The sequence below is a fragment of the Meriones unguiculatus genome, assembly GCF_030254825.1.
Source record: "Meriones unguiculatus strain TT.TT164.6M chromosome 13 unlocalized genomic scaffold, Bangor_MerUng_6.1 Chr13_unordered_Scaffold_45, whole genome shotgun sequence".
NCBI classification, from domain to species: Eukaryota; Metazoa; Chordata; class Mammalia; order Rodentia; family Muridae; genus Meriones; species Meriones unguiculatus.
The window spans coordinates 322,196-345,844 of NW_026843652.1; the positions used below are offsets into that span (position 1 = coordinate 322,196).

The following is a 23,649-nucleotide window of genomic DNA, read 5'->3' on the forward strand; positions in this document are numbered from 1 at the left end:
GGGTGTACAGTTTGGGTCAGGTAGCTTGATCCAGTGAATATTGAATTTTGATTTAAGGGACTGTCCTATGCCCATATGTACAATCCTCATTAACACAGTTCTGTCAGTTCAACTTTGAGACACAGGCTATTGGTTAAAGCTGTGTCTGTCAGATTACAGGTCTCATCAGCTAATATGGTACACAGGGACAACCTTAAACAATATCTTATTAATGGCTTTCCCTGTACAAGAGAATGGCCTGTGTTTTTCAAAGTCAGTATACCTATGTGTATTTTTCAACTAAGAGATTAAGAGCACTGGCTGGACTTTCAGAGGTCACAAGTTCAAATCCCAACAACCACATGGTGGCTCACAACCATCTATAATGAGATCTGGTGCTCTCTTCTGGTGTGCAAGTGTACATGCATGCAGAACACTGTATACATACTAAATAAATAAATCTTTAAAAAGTCAGTTGTTGGTATGATTAAATTTTATTTTGTTGATGCATCACTGCTCTAGTCTCTTATTAGTTAATATTCTCTGATAATCCCTAGTCATTAAGAATTTCATTCCTTTTTCTTTAATGCTTTGATATTTATGTTTAAAGTAATGTCTCCTGTAGATCTACCTTTCACATGTTATGTAACTGAGACTGTCTTTGAACATGGAATGCTGCCCCTACTGCCCACTGCCTAGAACATAGTCCTGCAGTTTTTTTAGGTGGGCCCTGACTTGTGAGTGTGAAGTAAAAGAGACCAGTGAATGAGTGTCCACTGAACACCCTGAATTTTTGGAGGTGAGCAATTACAAATAAAGAGGGAACTGTGTAAGAATTGAGTTCACTGACCTACTTTGAAGAGTGTGTAGTCACAACACAGAAAGGGTGGGGGAGGAGGGAAGATGGCAATGAGTCAGGTAATCAATTTTAGATGGTCAATAAAAGTGAAAACTGTACATTTGGGGGAGTAATACACAAAGGGAATCAAGAATATAGATTAGTTGCTGAATTTGTTTCTGGAAAGCAAATTTCTATAGTTGCACGAGTTCAAACAACACAGAAATTCTGGATAAACTGCTGTGGTAGTGACTAACAGGCATGTTTCCTCCCCCCCATCTGAAAATGCACAACCTGAGAGAAAAGTTGTGAGTAATACTTGGTGTGCTCTAATACATATTAGAATTCCCTGAAGAATATTGGACTATAAAGTCATTTTCAACCTTTAAAAATAATTTTTGAGATTTTAATGAAATCATTTCAACCTCCTCATTCCTCTTTACTCTTACGTCTCAAATGCTGGGATGAATTCTTAAGGTGGCTACTTAACAATCAAAGCAGACGTGGTTGTCAAGTTCTCTCAGCATCCCTCAGTCCTTACCTGTTACAAGGTATGAGTGTCAAACACAGATCTCTAGCCCAGGAGTTGAGCCGCCCTTCTCCCAGCTGTCCTTCCTCCTGTATTCCAACCATTTTGGTTACCTGGTCTTTTTCATTTATCATTTACCCTCCTGGCCTTTTGTTCTGGCTCTCCACTTTCCTCTCTCCTCTCATCTCACATGGTCATGTCAACTCTAGACTGTCCCAGATGTTCCTGTGTCTGAGTATGTTCTCTCATCTATCTATAATAAACTTTCTACTCCAACATACTTAGGAACTGCCACATCCTTTTTGTTTTATTTATCATTTTCATTTAGCTCCCATTAACTACTCCTTGTTTTCAAATTCATGGCCATTTGTTTCTTTAATGGTTGTTACTGTTTGGCTTTGACTGAAGTTTGGCTGAAGGACTTCCCAACTATGAGGTAGAGATGACTGCACTGGACACTGATTTTGTAATGGGATGTGCAACATAAATGACCTGTATCTTGGAAGATGAACAGGTGCCCTGGGAGAATGGAAGATTGTATTTTAAAACATTTCCAAGATGAGAGTGTTGCAGGATATTTGATCCCAGTGTGATCCCTTAGACTGTGAACTGTAAAAGCCTGTGCTTTGTTTGGTGTGGTTGAGCCCTAACACAAACCTTAATTCCAAGAACTTTCTGTTTATCATAAACAGGTGATTATGGTGTAGTTCTGTCAGCCCTAGAATATACCTTTAATTCAAAAGCTCTCTGTGCACAGGATTTAATAATGTTAACCCAAGGTCAAGAAGCAAAGCAAGAAACCAGCTGACATGGATTAAAGAGTAAGAGGAACTTTCAGCTGAAATGTATTTATGACAGAGTGTAAAAGTAGAAGGAGTTTTAGCTTGGTAGCTTTTGGGCTTTTTGAGATTTGAGCTAGAAAGCCTTTGGCCTTGGGTGTTTTTGTTTGTTTTTTGTTTGTTTTGGCCTATCCCCCCTGAACTGTCATCTGAACTGGTCAGCTTTTGGGGCTTTTCCCTCTTAGCGGTGAGGTGAGTAGGATGGTCAGCTGGGTGCTTTCTCTGCCTTTCTGAACTAGCAAGTTTTCACCCAAGTATATGGCTCCTGGGTTTGTTTTGGTAAAATTGAACAATTGGCATTTTTCATTCTTAATTTATAACAACACTAGGGTTCTGTGTGCCCATAGGGGTTGGGGCAAAGCTAGAATGCCTCTGATATCTGCATTATTTAATCTTTGATCCACTGGTAGAAGAGTTATTACTCTCCTGAGACTCAGCTGTATTGTCCAAGCTAATGAGGGAGTCTGCATGGGCCTAGCAGTCAGGAACAACAGTGGGAGGTAGCTTATGAGTTTGTTCTGGGATTGTCCTCTGATGTAGCTGTAGGGAGCTGTGAATGAGACCAGAGCCCATGCCATGGTGAGTGAGGGGTCATTGTTCCCAGGCCAGGCAGAGCAGGTCTTTTGAGCTATGACAGCCTGATCTGCTTTGACCAAGATGGGCTGTGGTTCAAATTCTGTTTCTGTTGTTCTCCATGTAGTGACTTCAGCAGAGATCCTTGTCCTCTGACCCTTCTTGAGTGTTGACTGTCCGAGGAGGAGGGGACCCTGTGGATAGGCAGTAGAATGTTGTGGTGCTTATAGTATCACTATCTAGTGTGCACACCCAGGCATTGCTTTTGCTGTGCATTAGATAGATAGATTGGAAAACTGAAAATCTCAATGCCTCATGTTATATTCCACACATGGTTTTGTGTAACAAATTTTACAAATAGTTTTGAAACTAGTAAAAAAAAAGTGGTGGTGGTCATCATTAAGCAATAATTGCTTACTTTTAAAAAAAATATTTTTTTACCTTTCAACTACCACCGGGCACAATGGTGTGATTCAAGGAAATTCAATTCCTGGATTCAAATGGATTTTCTGAGATGCAAAATTTTGTCAGTGTCAGGTGTGCCTGGATTTAGGTAAGTGGGAAGGGAAGATTCCACATCTTGTGACATAATCCAAGCAGCAAGAAACAGATATTAAATTATTCTCCAACATTGTTTTGTATGTGAGTGTTGGTGAGGGCAGGGCTATGCTTGAACCCACAAGGGAACATGAGGGACTGCAAGCCATAACCCATCTTTATTATCGTCTCCATTTTCCAAGAGACTTCCAGAGAAAAAGGACTCTCTGGAAAGGAGATTAGTAGTAGAAGGAGGGTCATAAATATAGCAGTTTAGGTGTCACTTTGAGTTTGTCTTGTAGGAGTTGTGAAATCTGTGTTTATTTAATTTGTATTAAATTAAAAAAAATCAAAGGTATCTCTGATCCAGTGCACATTTTTTCATGTTAGAGTTTCTTTAGGCCTTTTCATGTAAACTTGGCTATATTTTAGGCTTATGCTTTTGGCTTTTTCTCTTATCCCCTCATTCTTTCACAAATACTGTGCATTCTTGACTGTTGAAGTTTGTGCTAAGTATAGAAGTCACATCATGCCAGAAGATTATGAGATTAGTGGCAATAGAATTGTCACTTATTTTTCTGTTTTCCTCTGTTTCTTACCAGGTGGCTTTTCTGATATGAGATAGAGATTTCGTGTTGTCCTTTAACAAGCATATAACAACAATTTGCACTTATGTCTGTAGAAGGCAGAGGATACAACATGAAGGTGGGTGATACCACTTGGCCAGTTTACTCCTTTTCTTTGGGCATAATCTTTTGGTGATTTGTCCTTTTTCTTTAGAAGTTCCATGTTTCCAGTGGACTCTATATTCTTTATTTGGATGTTTTTATTCTCCTGAAAAAATTACATCAAAACCCTGCCCCATACCTAATTCTGGGGTGAGGATAGTTCCTTTTCAGGCAGTTATATCTTTTATAGGACAAAATGGTTTTTGGAAATAAAAAAAAGTATAATCTCTCCATATAAGTTTAAAAAAAATCTTTGAAAGTTTACAAATATACCTTCAACTGTATTTATTTCTAGATAACAAAGGACATTTACTTTGATTTTCAGCCTGTCTTTTACAAGTAGCTTTTAAGTGGAATCAACGTAAATCCTATGTGCCTGCCTCTGCCTCCCAGGTGGTATGTAAAAGGCATGTACCTCCCAAATGCTGGGATTAAGGCTATGAACCACCAACACCCTGTCATTGTAACACCTGAATTTAGAAAACAACTAAGTAATAGATAACTGCTTGTCTCTGCTGGGATTAAAGGCACTGTCTATCACCACACTGCTCAAAAATTTTATATTCACTCCAAATTATTCCAACTCAAACAAGTTTATACCTTTGAATTTACTTAAAACTTTTAAACGTCTTAACTGTTTTTAATATGAAACAAAAAAAGTATCCTTTTTATTTAAAAAGAAAACACTAGTCTTTATAAGTTTGTGTGGACTCAATGACCAAGCTGCCTGAGAAACAGTTACCACTGCTTATTCAGGAGGTCTCTACTATTCAAATTTAATCATTATCAATTTTGATAGGATCCACCATTCTTTTCCTGTGGAAACATTCAGTTTAACCAGTGAAGACACAGTTCAACAGTTTCTCACTATCTACTCCTTTTAGTTATGTTTACTTCTTTTTGTTCTACAGTATTTATGTGTGCTGTTAAGTTGCTACTAAGAGATCTTTCTGATTTTTTTCTGAATGTAAGTGCTATGAATTGTCTTCTGGTCAACACTTCGATTGTGGACTATGAGTTTTGATATGTTATGTATTCATTTCAAAAACTTATTGCAAGTTTCTTATATATTTTGAGACTTCCACTGTTCAAGTATATCAATTTTGGAGAATAGTATATGAGTTGATGAGAAGAGGGAATAATCTTTTCTGCTTGTGTGGATGTTCTGTAAACATCATTTGGGTATATTTATTTTTTTGATGTTAGTTAACTGGAGCATTTCTCTGTTCATTTTGGTGAGAGTCATATATTGAAGCCTTCCCCTATCAGTTTATGAGGGGCAGGATGTGATGCAAGCAACAGAAGGGTTTCTTTTATAAGTTGGGTACTCTTGTGTTTGGGGCATAGATGTTAAGTATTGATATGTTATATTGCTGGATGTTTTATTTTAATATATCATGTCTTTTGCCATATTTTTGTTTAGTTGTTTTTGAAGTCTGTTTGTTAGATATTAAAATTGCTATATGAGCTTGATACTCTAGTCTATTTATTTGGAATATCTTTTCCAACACTTTACCATGAGATAATATCTATCTTGATGTGAAGCTGTGTTTGATGTGTTTAGAAGAAGGTTGGATTCTGTTTTTTCATCCATTTTGTGAGCCCGTGTCTTTTTATTGGTGAATTTGGGTCAATGGTGTTAAGAGATATCAACAAACAGTGATGGTAAATCCTGGTATTTTGGTGGTGGTAGTGGTGGTTGTTTTAGCACCCTGTGTTGGGCTATATTTATACATACATATTGTTTAAATTTGACTTTATCATGAAACATCTTATTTTCTCCATTTGCTGATTGAAAGTTTCTGGGCATGGTTAGTAATTTGTCTTCACTTCTGTACTATTTTAAGAGTCAGAAGCACACTGTCTAAGCCCTTCAACTTCCAGCATCTTTACTGAGAACACAAAATTAATTTCAAAGATCTGCCTTTATTTAATTGTTGGTTGTTTTTTGGTTTTGTTTGTTTGTTTTTTGTTTTTTGTTTTGTTCTGTTTTGTAGTTTGATTGTTTGGTTAGTGTGGTCTGTTTTATTTTTTATTTTTTCTGTTGCAGCTTTTCATATTCTTTCCTTGTGCTATATGTTTAAAGTTTTGATTATTCTGGTAAGAGGACTTTCTTTTCTTGTCTCTTTGGTGTTTTGTATGCTCTTTGTGCCTTGATAGGCATTTTCTTTTTTTTTTTTCTTTTTAGTTACATTTTGTTAACTCTGTGTCCCCGTTGTATCCCGCTCCCTCATTCCCTCCCCAACCCCACACTCCCTCCCTGGTCTCCTTCCTGCCCCTTTCCAAGTCCACTGATAGGGAAGGACCTCCTCCCCTTTCATTTGACCCTGTTTTATCAATTTTTTTGTATGTTTTTGCTGAAAATATCTTCTGGACCTTTGATCTTATCCTTCTTCTGCTAATCAGATCATTAGCATGTTTTGTCTTTTCATAATATCCCAGAGTTCCTGGATGTTTTGTGATAGAGAACTTTTAGATTTAACATTTTCTTTGACACATGTATCTATTTCGTCTTTTTTCTGTTGTTTTATTTTATTTTCAGACAGCTTTGCTTTTTATAGCCTTTGCTGTCACTTTGTAGACCAGGCTGGCCTTGAACTCCCAACAGTCCATTGGTTTCTGCCTCCCTGAGTTCTGGTATTAAAGGAGTGTATACACACACCTGTCTTCCATTTCTTCTATTTGTTTTCAGTGCATATATATTTCTCTTGATCTCTGTTTTGAGTGTGAACCTTGCCTCTGTAGTTCCTTGTTATAGTCTTTAAATTTTTCATTCCCAGGATTCCCTAACTTTCTTTTTTTGTTGTTGTTTGCTTGGTTATTTTTTTAAATAATTTTCTTTTGGTTTTTTGAGGCTGGAATTCTCTGTGTAGCATTGGCTCTCTTGGACTTTGTTTTTAGACCAGGCCCGCCTCAATGTCACAGAGATCTATCTGCCTCTGCCTACACAAGTTCTGTGATCAATGGTGTGCACCACCATGGCCAGCTTGTTTGTGCCTTCTTTATTACTTCTATTTCCATATTTCCAGAACGTGTTTCATTCTGTCATTCTCCATTCGGGAGAGGCCTGGAGATCAGATTCTAGAACGAGAATGGTGGTTCCATTTCTCTCAAGGGCAGCTAGACCACTTTAGGGCAACACCCATGTTCACTAGGCTGGAGTGAAGAAACAATTTTCTATTGACTGTTACAATGAAATCACCAGTGGTAGTGGAAATTCTGGTGTTCCAGAGCCTATGATAATAGCAAAGTCTTACTATTCTCAGTTAGGCTGCTGTGCCTTGCTCTGAAGACTTTCACCTCAGATGTGCAGGTGAAAGTCCATGCTTGGTTGACTTGGTTGACTGGTGAGATCCAGATCCAGTGAGGCCTAGGCCCAGTGGGTCACTGAGCAGGCCCAGAGAGGGATGAATGATGAATCTCAGGGACAATGATGGAAGTCTGCTTGTATCAGGTAGCATACAACCAGCCAGCATGCATGCACCCACAACTTGTTTATTTGAAGTCAGGGACTTATATACCTTGTGCAGAGGGAAGGATTTTGAGGATAAATGTCTGATTTGCTGGGGTCTAGGGTTCAAGGATACTTGACTTACATATAGTGCTACCATGCCTCATTTTCCATGCAGTAGAATAGTTCTATCACAAGAAGGAGAACACAGTACTCAATTATCCTATATGTGGGGAAAAGAAATCTCTGAGTATAGTTGAAAGTCACTGCTGAAGACAAAGATCCTTAGCAGGGTAATCCATTTCTAGGAATTCCCAGATGCTTGTTCAAGCAGTTGTCTTCACAGGAAAGGGTTTGCCTAATAATCTACCCTGAGGGCTATGTGAGGCTCTTTATATGACCCAGGGTCATATAGATCAGGAGGCAGATTTTTAGGCCCTTCACTGAGAAAACAGAGTTCACCATCACAGACTGAATGGAAATAAGTGGCTATCCAGAGATGTCAGACTTCACCCTAATCCTGCAAAGCCTCATATCCCTCAAATGTTTGTTGTTTCATGGCTTTATTTAAGGAAATTATTGGTTTCCTCCAATTTTTTGATTATGTTTTGCCTGGATTTCTATATGGAATTTATTCATACCACATACCACAGCACATATTGAATATACACACATAGCTGAGAGAACAAGAAAAAGATATTAAAACAAACTACATGAACATGATATTGATTGTTAAAGCAATTAGTGCAAAAAAGATGTTTAAGCATATAAAACAAACACAGTTTCTTTAAAATTCTGCTTTCTTCCACTTGCCTTGAGAAGTGTCCATTTTCTTACACTGATGCAGACATATATCCAGTCATAGAAAATAATATGGATTCCAAGTGATTCTAACAGATATCTTTTGCTTTATCATAAGAATATGAGATAATTTTAGTAGGCAAAATCATTTATCTAATATTGAAATATTTGTATGCTTTAATGGAAGCTCTTCAATTGGAATAGCCCTCCACCTCCAATACATATTTTATTGTTGCCAAAGGAAATAACCAGATTGCACAAGTTGAGTAATGTCCAGCGATTTCTTTTATTTTGATTTTGAATATAATCCTATTGTATTTGCTTATAGGACTATGTTATATTTATAGGCCTATCTTTGTGTTTGCTTTTGGCAAGGATGCTAGGTATATTGTGTGATTTAATCAGTTATAATCTAACTATATTGTTTCTCTTGAAAATCATATACCTTTACATATTTTTGCCTTCTGAAAATTTATTATATTAGCTATAATTCCTTAGTTTTTGTTGATTTGGAGACTTGATTTAGAGAAACAGTTTTACTTTTCTCTTCTTGATCTTAAAGGCTTGCCTCTTCTCATTTCTTGGTATATCTGTGTTTTCAAGTTGTTGTAATCATCAATGTCTTGGTTTTTGCTTCTTAAGTGACTGATAAAATTAACACACTGTTTTGGGGTTTTTAAAACTTTCTCCTATATTGTTGTCTCTTTGTCCTTATTAACTTCAGTTGTCAACATTTCAAAGCCTGCAGTTATCTGAGGGAGCCTCAATAAATGGCATGGCCTCATCAGAGAAGTTGTTTGCTATATCTGTGAGAGATTGTGTTGATAGATGATTGATGTAGGAAGGCTCTTTCACTGAGAGATACAATATCCCTAAGCAAGTGGGCCTGAGCCACATTAGACAACTACCTGAGCATGAGACAGAGATGAAACAATAGATCAACACAGGAAACATTTGCCCATTGCTTTTACCTTAGTTTTCTTCAAGCTTGACTTTCTATGCTAAACTCCCAAAATGGTGGACTGTGATCTGACAGTCCCAAACTAAACAAGTAAACCCATTCATGACCTGAGACACTTTTGGTTAGGGGATTTAGTTACAACAACAAAGAAGCAAATTAGAAAGAAAAGTTATATGCAAAGAGTGATTTTACTGCTGGACAGCATCTTGGAATGTTCTCTTTTTAAGGACTGTGGAAAACATCAGGATTTAAGATGGCAAAAGCATTACAATGCTGTACACAGAGCTTCATCAGCTGTTCTGGTAGGACCTAGAAGATCAGAGTATTGAGAGTAATGCAGACAGAGGAAGTCCAGGTCATAAGATTTCGGTGGACAATAGACTCTATGGAAAATTAAGCTAGAGGTCATTTGTGTGATATTTTAGCTGCAAATCATACTTATTCTGCCCATGCCTTGAAATTGAGTAAGGCAGAATTAAAAAATAATGGATGGAATTTCTTAGATGGAATACTGAATCTGTTGAATGGTTATTTTTAGAGAGACATTCAGGACCACAGTGAAAGAAAGAGACAAGTGGAGCAGAAATAAATGTAAAGTCTTTGGTTTGTAGAGAAAAACAGTACTAGGTAGTTTCAGATGGCAGTCACATGATGAAATAGAGGCAGAATTTTTCAAGGAGATTATCGCTATCAAAGAAGAGGTCCTAGCTCTGCATTTGAAACCTAAAATGATATTCATAGAGTAAATGCCTTCCTGCTAATTCTTCTGTTAATGGAAGGAGGACTCAAAGTGATTCCTAGTGCCAGGAATGAACTTCATATAAAGCCTGCTCCAAACGGTCCAAGAGTGACACCGTCCATCCCAATTTTGAATCCAAATTGACAGGCTCACCCATGTTGTGCTTTTTTTGGAAACAAGAAAGATGTAAAATTTAACGTAATAGATTCTTTGTGGTTTCTATTCAGCACTGCGCCAGCCTTCTGTGTTTGGCAGAGTCAGATCACCAGTGAAGATACTGTAAAGGTTCATTGCATGACACCATGAGGGGTGAAGCCTGAGTTGCATCTTGACACTACAAGATGTTGATATCCCTAAGTTATGAGATACCTGTCATGGAGTGCTGCCTATAGGGAGTGGAAGTAACCAATCTGAGAGATGTATGAGACGTTGCATAGATAGGACCCTCTAAGCCTTTTGAAACAGCAACAGGATTTGCTGTTTTCCTTGCTGGTCTTCTTTCCTTGGTACAGTCTTCTCTCACTGTGTATACATTCCTCTCTACTGGAATGGGAAGGGGTATTCTGTGTATCTATGTTGGAATGATGTAACTTGCTTCTGATGTGGCAGTCAAGAGATTTTCTTATATGTCAGAAGAGACTTTGGACATTTAAACAGTGTATGAGTTATTGCCAAATTTTAGGATCACTGAAGTTAGACTACTTTTTCATCATGGGATGGTCATAAGCCAATAGTGAATTTGGTCAGAAATTATTTGATCGAATCAAAAAAGCTCCCAGAGAAGATGATGTTTCTCATTTTGACATTGAATGAAAAATTTTCTGTCCTGAAAATCAGTATGTACACCAGGTAGGTTTTGCACTTACAGGTCTAACTCCAGTTGAGTTTGGGGTAAAATTTAGGCTAACATGCCTGGCATCAATAACATCATCATTAGCTGCTGAGTCTGGAATGTAGGGTTTTGGATTTTTTATTTTGTTTTGTTTTGTCTGTGTAAGCATAGGTTTTTGTGGCTATCTTCATCCACATCTTGCATTTGTAATTGCCAGAGAGTATATTTAATTTTTTAGGGGCATGTATTCATGACATTAACACTGAGCTTCCTGAGTCATTGAATTGCAGGAGTGTGACATTCTTCCAACCTGTTGTGTTTTTTTTAACTTTATTCATTCATTTTATTCACATTTTTATTTAACTTTTATTAATTACACTTAATTCATTTTTTATCTCCCCATAAGCCCCTACCTCCTCCCCTCCCGGTCCCACCCTCCACCCTCCTTTCTGCATGCATGCCCTTCCCCATGTCCACTGATTGGGGAGGTCCTCCTCTCCTTCTTTCTGATCTTAGTCTATCAGTTCTCATCAGAAGTGGCTGCATTGTGAGGGTTCTAGGTTATCTCCATGAATAGTCCTTGGTTGGAGTATGAGTCTCTGGGAAGTTCCCTGTGTTCAAATTTTCTTGTGTTGCTCTCCTTGTGGAGTTCCTGTCTTCTCCAGCTCTTACTATTTCCCACTTCTTACCTAAAATTCCATTCACTGTGCCCATCAGTTGGCCATCAGGCTCAGCATCGGCTTTCACAGTCTGCATGGCAGAGGCTTTCAGAGGCCCTCTGTGGCAGGTTCCAAGGTTGTTTCCTGTTTTCTTCTTCTGGCTTTTAGAGGCCCTCTGTAGCAGGTTCCTAGGTTGTTTCCTGTTTCCTGATAAACTAGGTTTAGATAGAAGGGGAGTAAGTAGTTCCTTCCCTATCAGATTAGGGAAAGGGCATAGGAAAAAAGAAAGAATGTGGGTGGGACTGGGAATAGATGACAGAGGGGTCTACAGTGGGTATACAAAGTGAATAAATTGTAATAAATAAAATTTAAAAATAATTTAACATCTCAATTGTAGCCTCCTCTCTTGTCTCTTCCTCACCTCATCCTCCATTCCTCTTTCCCGCGTATCCCATTTCATCAGATAGGGGAAGCCCTCCACTCCTACCAGCTGATCCAAACTTATCAAATCTCACTAGGACTGTCTACACCTTCTTCCTTTGTGGTGTACCAATGCCTCCTCCACCATGAGGAAGTGATCAAAGAGCAGGCAACAGAGTCCAGGTCAAAGCCAGCCCCTGCTCCCCTTACTATGGATCCCACATGGAGACTGAGCTGCCTATCAGCTACATCTGAGCAGGGGTATGGGTCCTCTTCATGAACGGTCTTTGGTGCATGCATCAATCTCTGCATGTCCCCACAGTCCCAGATTTGTTGACCTTGTTGGTCTTCTTATGGAGCTTCTGTCAGCTCTGAGTCTTTCTATCCCCCCACTCTTTCCTATGACTCCCTGTGCTCTGCCCAAAGTTTGGTTGTGAGTATTAGCATCTGCTTTATCCCCTACTGGGTTGAGTCTTTCAGAGGACATGTATGTTAGGCTCTCATCCTGTTCCCTCTTTTCAGTCATGTCTGATATCGATTCTATTTGCACTTTTGAATGAGAATTGAGCATCCTCCATAGGGTCCTCCGTTTTATTTATCTTCTTTAGGTCTGTGGATTGTAGTATGTTTGTCCTGTATTATGGCTATTATCCACTTATAAATGAGTATATACCATGCATGTCTTTCTGGTTCTGGGATACCTTACTCAGGATGATCTTTCCTAGTTCCATCCATTTCCCTGAAAATTTCACGATTTCCCTGTTTTTAATACATGACTAGCATTCCACTGTGTAAATATACCACAATTTTTGTAACTGTTGTTCCATTGAGAGACATGTAGGTTGTTTCCAGATTCTGGATGTTATGAATATAGATGCTGTGAACATAATTGAGCAAATGTATTTGTTGAATGGTGGAGCATCTTTTGGAAATATGCCCAGGAATAATATAACTGAGACTTGAAGTAGCACTATTTCCAATTGTCTGAGAAAGCATCAGAATGATTTCTAATGTGGTTGTATAAGTTTGCACTCTCACCAGCAATGGAGGAGTGTTTCCTTTTCTCCACATCCTCATTAGCATGTGCTGTCTCTTCAGGTTTTGATCTTAGTCATTCTGATGGACTATCAAAGTCATTTTGATTTGCATTTCCATGAGGACTATTGATATTTGGCATTTATTTAAATGTTTTTCCACCATCTGATATACCTCTGTGAGGAATTCTCTGTTTATTTCTGTACCCCAGTTTTAAAATGGTTTGTTGGAGTTTAATTTCTTGAGCTCTTTATATATCTTGTTACTAGCCCTCTATGCTGTATATAGATAGGGTTGGTGAGGATCTTTTCCCAGGCTGTGGGCTGTTGATTTGTTCTATTGACAGAATTTTTTGATTCATAGAAAGTTTTAGTTTCAGGAGATCTATTTATTAATTGTTGATCTTAGAGCCAGTACTCTTGGTGTTCTGTTCAGGAAGTTATCTTTATGTCAATGTGATCCAGGTGTTTTTCCCACTTTTTCTTCTAACTGATTTAGCGTGTCTGGTTTTATGTTGGAAGTCTTTGATCACCTTGGACTTTAGTTTAGTGTGGGATGGTAAATATGGATTTATGTTCATTTTTCTACATGTAGACTTCCAGTTATACCAGCACCATTTGCTGAATATGTTGCCATTTTTTCATTGCATGGTTTTGGCTTCTTTGTCAAAAATCAAGTGTCCATAGGTTTGTGGGTTTATTTATAAGCCTTTGCTTCAATTCCATTGATTCACCAGTCTGTTTCTGTAATAGTACCATGCTGTTTTTATTACTGTTGCTTTATAGAATAGTTTGAGATAAGGGATGGAGAAACCTCCTGAAGATCTGTTTTTGTACAGGATTGTTTTAGCTATTCTGGTGTTTTCTGTTTGTTTGTTTGTTTGTTTGTTTGTTTTGTTTTCACATGAAGCTGAGAATTATTCTTTCAAGGTCTGTAAGGAATTGTGTTGATATTTTGATGGGGATATCATTGAATCTGTAGATTGTTTTTGGTAACATGGCAATTTTTATTATGTTGATCCTACTGATCCATTTACATGAGAGATCTTTCTATCTTTTGTTATCTTCAATTTCTTTTGTCAGAGGCTTGACAGTTTTTTGTTTTTTTCATATGGGTTTTTCACTTGCTTGGTTAGGGTAACACCAAGATACTTTATGTTTTGTTTGTTTGTTTGTTTTTCTGGCTATTGTGAGGGGTGTTGTTTCCTGAATTCTTTCTCAGGCAGTTTGTCTTTTGTACACAGGAGTGCTACTGATTTTTTGTTATCTTTGTATCCAGCCACTTCGCTGAAGTGTTTTTCAATTGTAGGCGTTCCCTGGTAGAACTTTTAGGGACAGTTATGTATACTGTCATTTCATCTATGAATAGTGATACTTTGACTTCTTCCTTTCAATTTGTACACCCTTAAACTCCTTTAGTTGTCTTATTGCTCTAGATAGGACTTCAGATACTATATTGAAGATATTTGGAGAGAGTAGGTAGCCTTGCCTTGTCCCTGAGTTCAGTGGAATTGATTTAACTCTCTTTCCATTTAGTTTGATGTTAGCTATAGGATTGCTGTGTATTGCCTTCACTGTTTTTAGGTATGTGCCTTTTACCCTCGGTCTCTTCGAGACTTTAAAGAAGAATAAGTGTTGGATATTGTAAAATACTTTTGCAGCATCTAAGGAAATGATTGTGTGGTTGTTTTTTTTTCAATTTATTGATATGATGGATTACATTGATGGATTCCATGTTATTTAACGACCGCTGCATGCGTGGGATGGAGCCTACTTGGTCATGGTGGATGATATCTTTAAAATGTTCTTGGATTTGGTTTGTATTTTATTTGAGTATTTTAAGAGGGATTGGTCTGAAGTTCTCTTTCTTTTTTGGGTCTTTGGTTCTTTGAGGATTTATCAAGGTGCCTTCAGTCTTACAAAAGGTGTTTGGTTATGATGCTTCCATTTATATTATATAAAATAGTTTGAAGAATATTGCTATTCTCTCTTCTTTGAAGCTCTGATAGAATTCTGCTCTGAAATCATTTGTCCCTTGGTTGGGAGTCTTTTGATGTTTGCTTCTATTCACTGAGGGGATGTAAGACTATTAAATTTCTTTACCTGATTTTGATTCAACTTTGGTAAGTGGAATCAATAAAAAAATTGTATATTTCATTTTGATTTTCAAATTTTGTGGCATATAGGCTTTTGACATAAGAGCTAATGGTTCTTTGGATTTTCTCAGTGTCTGTTATCTCTCTCTTTTTATCAGACTTGGTTGATTTGGATAGTGTCTCTCTGCCATTTTCTTAGTTTGGCTAAGAATTTGTCTGTTTTTTTATTTTCTCAAAGAAATAGCTCCTGGTTTTGTTGATTATTTGAATTGTTCTCTTTGTTCCTAATTAATTGATATCAGCCCTGAGTTTGGTTATCTAGTAGTCTGCTCCTGTTGGGTGTGTCTGCTTCTTTTTCATAGAGTATTCAGATGTGCCATTAAGTTGTTTGTATGGGAAGTCTCCAATAGCTTATGAAGGTACTTAGTGCTATTAAATCTCTTCTTAAGACTGCTTTCATTGCATCTCATAAGTTTGGGTATGATGTGCCTTCATTTTCATTGAACTATAGGAAGTTCTTTATTTCTTCCCTGACCCAGATTTCATTGAGTAGGGAGTTGTTCAGTTTCCACGCATGTGTAGGCTTTTTGCTATTTCTGTTATTGTCAAGATCCACCTTTAGTCCATCATGGTATGATAGGATGCAAGATATTACTTCAATCTTGTATCTGTTGAGGCCTGGTTTGTGACTACTGTATGGTCATTTTTAGAGAAGGGTCCGTAAGGTGCTGAAAAGAAGATATATTCTTTTCTGTTTGGGTGAACATTTCTCTAGATATCTGGCAGGTCCATTTAATTCATGGCATCCATTAGTGTCATTATATCTCATTTTAGGTTCTGTTTCACTGCTCTGTCACTTGATGATATTGAGTTGTTGTGGTCTCTCACTATTAATGTGTGGAGACTGAAATGTTCTTTGAACTTAATTAATGTTTCTTTTACAAATGTGGGTACTCTTGAATTTGAGGCATAGTTGCCCAGAATTGAGACACCATCTTGGTGGAATTTTCCTTTTTTTGAGTTTGAAGTATCCTTCCTCATCCCTTTCAATTAATTTTGGTTGAATGTTTGTTTTATTAGATATTAGAATTGCTATTCCTGCTTGTTTCTTGTGTCCATTTGCTTGAAAACCCACATTCCTGCTTCAACATCCCAGGAACTTTTTCCAGGGATTAGCTCAGTGATCTGAGGTTGGAACCAATTTTCCCTCACCGTTGGGTTTCCTTTCACCTGGGAAACACAGTCAGTGGTGTTTTGTGGCCTACTGTTCCAACTGTTGGTCACTGTGCAGTCTCTGCTACCCTGCTGATCAGACACAGTGTGCAATCAACTCTGCCATCTGGGATCTGTTTTTTTTTAATTTTTACTGAATATGAGTATTTTGCTTGTATGCATGACTATGCACCTCTTGTGTCCCTGCTCCTCATAGTCAGAAGATCACCTCAGAACTCATGAACCTAGAACAATGGATAGTAGTGGGATTCATGTAAACACTGACAATTGATCCCAATTATTTGCAAAAGCAGCAAGAATTCTTCACTGCTGAGCCATCTCTCCCACCTTATGTTGCTTATTTATGACCAGAATTTACATTGCTAATATTTTTCTCTTTCAATTTTTACCTGTTTAAACATGCTTTCCCTTTTAGTAAGATCTTATTAATGTTACAGTTTAAGCTGTGGCACTGCTGGTTTCTGGAAGATTAATACAGAATTGAGTTGAATGTATAATTCTTTGTAGGAGCTTCAGTAAAGACCTCTGAGTTTTTTCTACCTATTATATTTGTTTGATTGACATTTAAGGAAGACTCTGACTTACAATATAGGTCTGGATGTCCTGAAACGCTTTGCATAGATCATGCTGGCATCCAACTCAATGAAATTCACCTGCCTCTGCCTCCTGAGTGATGGAATTAGAGGCATAACTGAATATACCCAGCTTGTTCATCATTTTTGTAGTTAATAAATGTTCATAAATTTCTCTGATATGTACTCAGTACTGTTCATTGTTCATTTCTCTCTGTGTCTCTGTCTCTATCTTTCTCTTTCTATTTCACTCTCTTCTCTCTGTTTGTCTTTGTCCACATTAATTGGCATGTCTATTCCAAGGCTATATCCTATTCAAAAAGTTCAGATATGACAGTTATTCAATTTTCTTCTGAGAATGATTATTGATAACATTAGCAATTCTTTTTTTAATATAAAAGCTTTAATCTTTATTCTTCAACTATAGACTATACATGATTTGGAAAGGAGAATATATAAAACAATTATCAAAAAAGAATAATGTGGTCTATATCTTTTCTTTTGTCTGGTCATTCACAAATATGATCTTATCAGCTATGATTGTTGTTGTTTGACACCTCACATTATTTTTATTCATGTATTTACTGTAGTCCACTTTCCCTTCCACAAATATATGAATCTCCCTTTTCACATATTGATATGCCACTTCCCTGAAGCATGGTAAAAAGATGATATTCAGTGCCATGTTGTGTTTTGACTGAGGTTATCCATTTATTCTGTGTCCCCTGATTACCACATCTCATTTGTTGCTAGATAAAATATTGTGATTCCTTTTCCTTCCACCTGTCTCATGACAGAGTCCTGACTGACTTGATCAAGGAACTGACCAGGATTCATAGATCGCTCAAGAACCCAACTGCTCACTACTTTAGATTCCTGTCTTACAAAGTGATGAAACTCCTGTAACACAGTTCTTCAAAGCACACCTTTGGTTTTTCTTACAATCTAACCTTTAGGCTTTTTCTTCTCCCCTCCTTCACCCAATGCACAGCACCCAACTGTCTAACATTAGCACTTCTGTGTCAGAAAATATATGGAAGAAGCACTAGAATTATATGGTTATATTTCCAAAGAAGTATAAATTTATATTGTTGCCAATGTTTCTGTTGTACAATTGTATATTGTACAATTATATTTTAGAATTCAGTGACATTCAATGATGTGCATGTGAAATTCAGCCAAGAAGAGTGGGCTTTGCTGGAATCTTCCCAGAAGCAACTCTACAAAGATGTGATGCTAGAGACATGCAAAAACCTCACTGAAATAGGTAAGACTGTGAATTTTCTTTCACTTTTAAAATAAGGAGACAACTCTTACTTTGTTGTTGATCCTCTTCTGCAATTCCAATTGAGAATGAGGAGGAATGAGGTGATTTAATCAGGCATAGTACTAAGGGTCACAGAATGTAGTGATTTAAGTTTTTCCTTAATAATAATATGATATTTCCAATAATATATATTTCTGGTACTATATTTTAGGTTACAAATGGGAACACCATAATATTGAAGAACATTTTCAAAGTTCTACAAGTAACAGAAGGTAAATTTATATGCATGCTGATACAGACACGAGTGTTAAGAAATTTTAATGTGTCCTGGAAGTGTTTGTTTTTATTTTTGTTTTTGTTTGTTGGCTGCTTTTTATTTTTTGTTTTTGGAAGAATTTTTTTTTGTAGCCATGGCTTGTCTTAGACTTGCTTGGTGGAACAGCCTGACCTTGAAATCACACATATCTGCCTGTTTCTGCCTCCACGAATGCAGGGATTAAAGGCATGTACCATACCTGGCTGTGTCCTGGAGGTTTTGAAGAAAAGCAACAGTGTAAAAACAGCACTGCTTTAAGTGTGCTGATGATCATTAAATTCCCACAGTTCCATTTACCTTAATGTCAGGTATCTGATTTGTGTTTGCAAGGCATTCCCTAAGATAGAAGAAAATTAAATAATGTTGTAACAGAAAATACCATTTAAATCATATAGACATTACAACTACTGAGTTGAACTGCCAATCTGTTTAGTCTCATTTTATCTACTCAGATATTGTAAGAGGTATACATATTGAATAGGTGATCAGTATGTGTCCAAAACTTCCTAATAACAACCACTGTTACTCATATTCATGCAGTAACATTGGAAAGTTTAGTGAAAGGAGCAGCTTATGAGAGTCAAGAATATTGTTGTGGAGAAACCTTAATCCCTATATGACATGTCTATGATGAACAAAAAACAAACTGTGTTAATTCAATGAGGGAATCCTTTATTATTCTTGTAATTTAAATAGGTATAGCATATGTCACAATGTTTGTAAGGCACATGAGCAGAGGGATATTGAAAGAAGCAGTGTACCTGTCTTTCTCCAAGAACAATTAATTTTGTAGTAGTCCCCACTTTGAGTAGATTTTCTGAATGCGATAAATAGTTACTCTTAATTGGTTTTGCAACTTCACTGAGAATTCATCAGCAAACTAATACTGCTGAAAATACCTATGAATACTAGGAATTTGGAACTTCTTCTGCTTCTCCTGGCTCACTTTGCAAAGGAAGTGTCATTCATACAGTATAAACAATGCAAATGGGATTGCTGTGCTAAAGCTCATAAAACTCTTATAGAAAAATGATGCTATAAAAGTGAACCACGTAACAAATGCTCTTACCATCACAGGGATCTTCAAAAATACCCATAATGAAGGGAAAAATCATTAATGTAAATACCATGATAAAACTTTAAAATTTGATTCTCCTTTACCATTAGAACAATTTATGAAATTAATTAATATAGATAAATATATTTATTAGTGTAAAGCACTGACTGTGGTAAATCTTTCACATGTGGTAATTATCTCTGCAGGCATGAAAGCAGTTGTACTGGAGAGAAACCTTCTAAATGCACTCTATGTGGTAAAGCCTTCTCCTATACCATTGATCTCATACGGCATAAAAGAGCACACACTGGAGAGAAACCTTATGAATGTAACCAGTGTGGTAAAGCCTTTGCACAAAACAGTACTCTCTTAAGCCATAAAAGAACACACACTGGAGAGAAACCTTATGAATGTAACCAGTGCAGTACAGCCATTGCACAAAAAAGTCATCTCATAAGCCATAAAAGAACACATACTGGAGAGAAACCTTATGAATGTAACCAGTGTGGTAAAGCCTTTGAAGAAAACAGTACTCTCTTAAAACATAAAAGAACACACACTGGAGAGAAACCTTATGAATGTAACCAGTGCAGTAAACCTTTCCACAAAAAAGTCATCTCATAAGCCATAAGAGAACACATATTAGGAAGAAACCTTATGAATATGCCCAATATGATAAAGCCTTTGCACAGCCGAGTAGTATCCACAAACAAGAAAAGACACACAGTGGAGAGAAGCCTGGTGAGGGTATTTAGTGTGATAAAGCCTTTGTATGTAATATTCATCTCCTAAGACAACAACACATTGTGGAGGGAAACCATATAAATATAACTATGTGGCAAAGCCTTTGCACATAACTTCTAATAAATAAAAAAACACATACTGGAAAGAAGCTGTATGACTGTAACCAATGTGAATAAACTTTTGCACTTCAGAGTCATCTCCACACTCATGAAAGAAATCCTAATGGACAGAAAGCCTGTGAGTGTTTTTAACATGGTGAAACCATTCCACATTTGTATAATCTTCATCATCATGAAAGGATTCATAATGGAGGAAAAACTTATGAATGTGTTAAAATGGTGAGGCCTTGCACAAATCTAGAGTCATCATTATCATAAAAGTATCCTTACTGGAGAGGATTTCTGTGAGTATAAGCAATGTGGAAAGGCCTCTGTGTACTTTGGTCCACTGAGATCCAACAGAACTGTAAAACTAGCTCAATGGAAATGACCTCCCTTTTCTAAAGGGGAAAGGGAATAGGGAGAATAGGAATGGAGGGTAGTACTGGGGGAGAGAAGGGAGGGGGAATACGATTGGTATTTAAAGTAAATAAACTTATTTTTAAAAAGAATACAATGAATATTGAATATCAATTACATGCAACAGTATTATATAATAAGGTGTTTATGGAAGACTTATTGATAATCCTGATTCTCAACATTTACTGTTTTCAATTGCCTCACATTACACAAGAAACTTTTAGTCCAGTGGATGAATATGTAGGGAATGGTGAACTAACACCAGCCAGGAAGTTCTCTGAGAGTATGAAAACAGTGGTAGCCTGTAGAAGTTTCTTTGTGTACACATACCTATTGTTCCAGGGGTACTATTGAAAAACATCACAACCAACACTAAATTTTGAGATATGAGGGAGGAGGCTTTCTTTTCCATGTATGACCCTGCTTCTGGCCTAGATGTGTAACCATGTCAAGGGTGAGTTTTTCTGGAGAGTGTCTTTAGACATAGACACCACCAATCAAATTTGTTAGATGGCCTTTGACACAGATACCCGATCACTCCTCCCTTCAAATATCAGAAAATTTAATTATTTGTTCTTGTTCTTGTTCATATGATAGGAATGTGCTGTTTAATGCAAATCGAGTACCCTTGAATTGCCTAGTATTAAACAATTATCTACACCTATGCTTGGAGCATCCCAGGCACTCCCCAAGGGGTATAAGCTTGTTTTCTGGAATTAAAGTTGAACTTACTTTCTGAGGTGATTCCCAGTGTGGCTCATCACTGTTATGCTTGTAGGCTTTCCAAGCTTTATACCTCATCTTCTGCCCCTCATACCTTTCTGGGTTGGTTGAAAACAGCCTTCCAGGCAGCAAGAGAATCATGTTCTCTGAAATGCTTGTGATAAAATGTTTCAGACGTTATAGCATTTCAATTTCACATGTTTCTGCATGTGAGATGGTAAATTAAACACTGTATTGGGGGCTGGACTCTTTAAAATGAGTTATACCTAGTGTTTCTTTCATGGCAAGGTTGCAGGAAAGCTTCATGTTATGAAATCTTCTGAGGTGAGTATAGTGGCCGATGGAAAAGAAATAATAGCAGAAATTTTATTTCTCTGCTTTTAGTAGCTGAGCACTTTTCCAATAAGGTATGGGTGGATGGCAGAGGAGAGGAACTTCCCTTTTGAGTAGGCTAGGGAAAGGGGATGGGGGAAGATGAAGTGAGGGTAGGAGCAGTAGGAGTTGAAGGAGTGACCTTCAACCATCATACATAATCAATAAATTGTGAAAAATAAAATTTTTATTTTATTAATAAAAACAATTAATAAAATAAAAAATAGTAAAAAAAACAAAAGAGCAAAATAGCAAAATTTTGAGTCTAGTTTGGGTTACTGCCCTTCCTCAAAGAGAAGAAAGAAGATATATAGAAAGAAAAGAAAAACATAATCTTTGTCTTTGTCACCTTTCTTCCCTGTGGGCTCACTTGATAATCATTATCCAATGGAGACCATGCTTCTCTCTCTCTGAACTTTATGTTACCATAGCAGTAGGATTCAAACCTGGAACTAATGGCAGAGGTTCCTAGTTAACATATCAAATCAAACCTACCTGACATTTTCTCCCAACAATCCTTCAGTTCTTCAATGTTGTCTGGTCCTCCAGGCTAGTATAGCCCATGCAATACCCTGAATTCTCCTTCCCAGGGCCTGAGCTAACCTCACTTCCCCTTCACCCATATATAGGCAAACTATTTTGGCTACCCGGTCCTGTCAAGAGCCATTCAGTAGCAATAGCAAAAGGGCTGTAGAACTCATGGAATGTGGCTCCCCTGTTAGCATAGTCACGAGGAGTTTGTCTTGGAGAAGCATAATCCCTAGAACTGCTTGTCCTGAGGACTTTGTGCTCTTATGTAGCATATCTCTGCTTGTTGCCCTTATGATGCCCATATTCCTCATAACATGAGTTGTATGAAAACTCTCAGGAGGCTTCTAGCCCATCACTGGGCAATATCATTGGCATTTAAAATTAACAATGTTTGATCTCTTTCCACCTGTTTACTGGAGCAGATTAATGAATTAACCACTGCCCTTGAAAGGAGCCATAGATGTAGATTGTTAGCAATGACCATTATACTTAGAAACAATTTGGTAAAATAGATTGTTTAACAAGGTCAGGGAAGATGTTTTTGCTAATGGCTCTGATGTAAAATATCTTAAAGAACAATTTAAAGTTAAGAAAAGTACACTGTTAAAAAAAGCCAGGGATGATTTAAGGTTGATGAGCCGAAACAATAGCCCAAGGTAGCATTGGCTGTCTGGACTCCCTCAAACTGGGTCTAAAACTGAGACAGCAGTTGATTCCTGTATATTTGTTTTTCCCCTCAGCTTCTTGATATGATTTAATAAAAATGATTAATGAGTAGATGCACACCCCTTTAAGATTTAAAGTACAGGTGCCAGTACAATGCCATTTTTATTACTGTTTCACTATAGTACTACTTGAGATCTCAGATGAAGATACCTCCAGAAAATCTTTTATTGTACAGGCATTTTTTAAAATCAATTCTGGGTTGTTGTTTTTTTTTTTTTTTTTCCATATGAAACTGAGAATTGTTCTTTCAAGGTCTGCAATGAGTTGTGCTGGTATTTTGATTGGAATTGCATTGACTCTTTAGATTTCTTGTGGTAGAGTGGCAATTTTTACTATGTGAATCATACCAATCCCAGAGAATGGGAGATCTTCTGATATCTTCCTTGAAGTTCTTTTTTCCATACAAATCATTCACTTGCTTGATTAGAGTCACACCAAGGTACTTTATATTATGTGTGGCTTTTGTGAAGGGGTTTTGTTTCCCTAATTTCTTTCTGAGCCCATTTGTCTTTTATATACAGGAGGGCTTCAGATTTTTTAATTTAATTTTGTATACAGTCATTTTGCTGAAAGT

At 37.1% G+C, this 23,649-nt stretch overlaps 1 long non-coding RNA gene and 1 pseudogene across 2 annotated transcripts in view; both read right to left on the reverse strand.

Annotated features, from left to right (window-relative positions):
* Positions 1-23,649, reverse strand: part of LOC132651323 (uncharacterized) — a 310,782-nt gene that overhangs the window by 22,624 nt on the left and 264,509 nt on the right. The gene's annotated exons all lie outside the window — the stretch shown is intronic.
* LOC132651319 (single-stranded DNA-binding protein, mitochondrial-like) lies at positions 17,321-22,320 on the reverse strand (annotated as a pseudogene).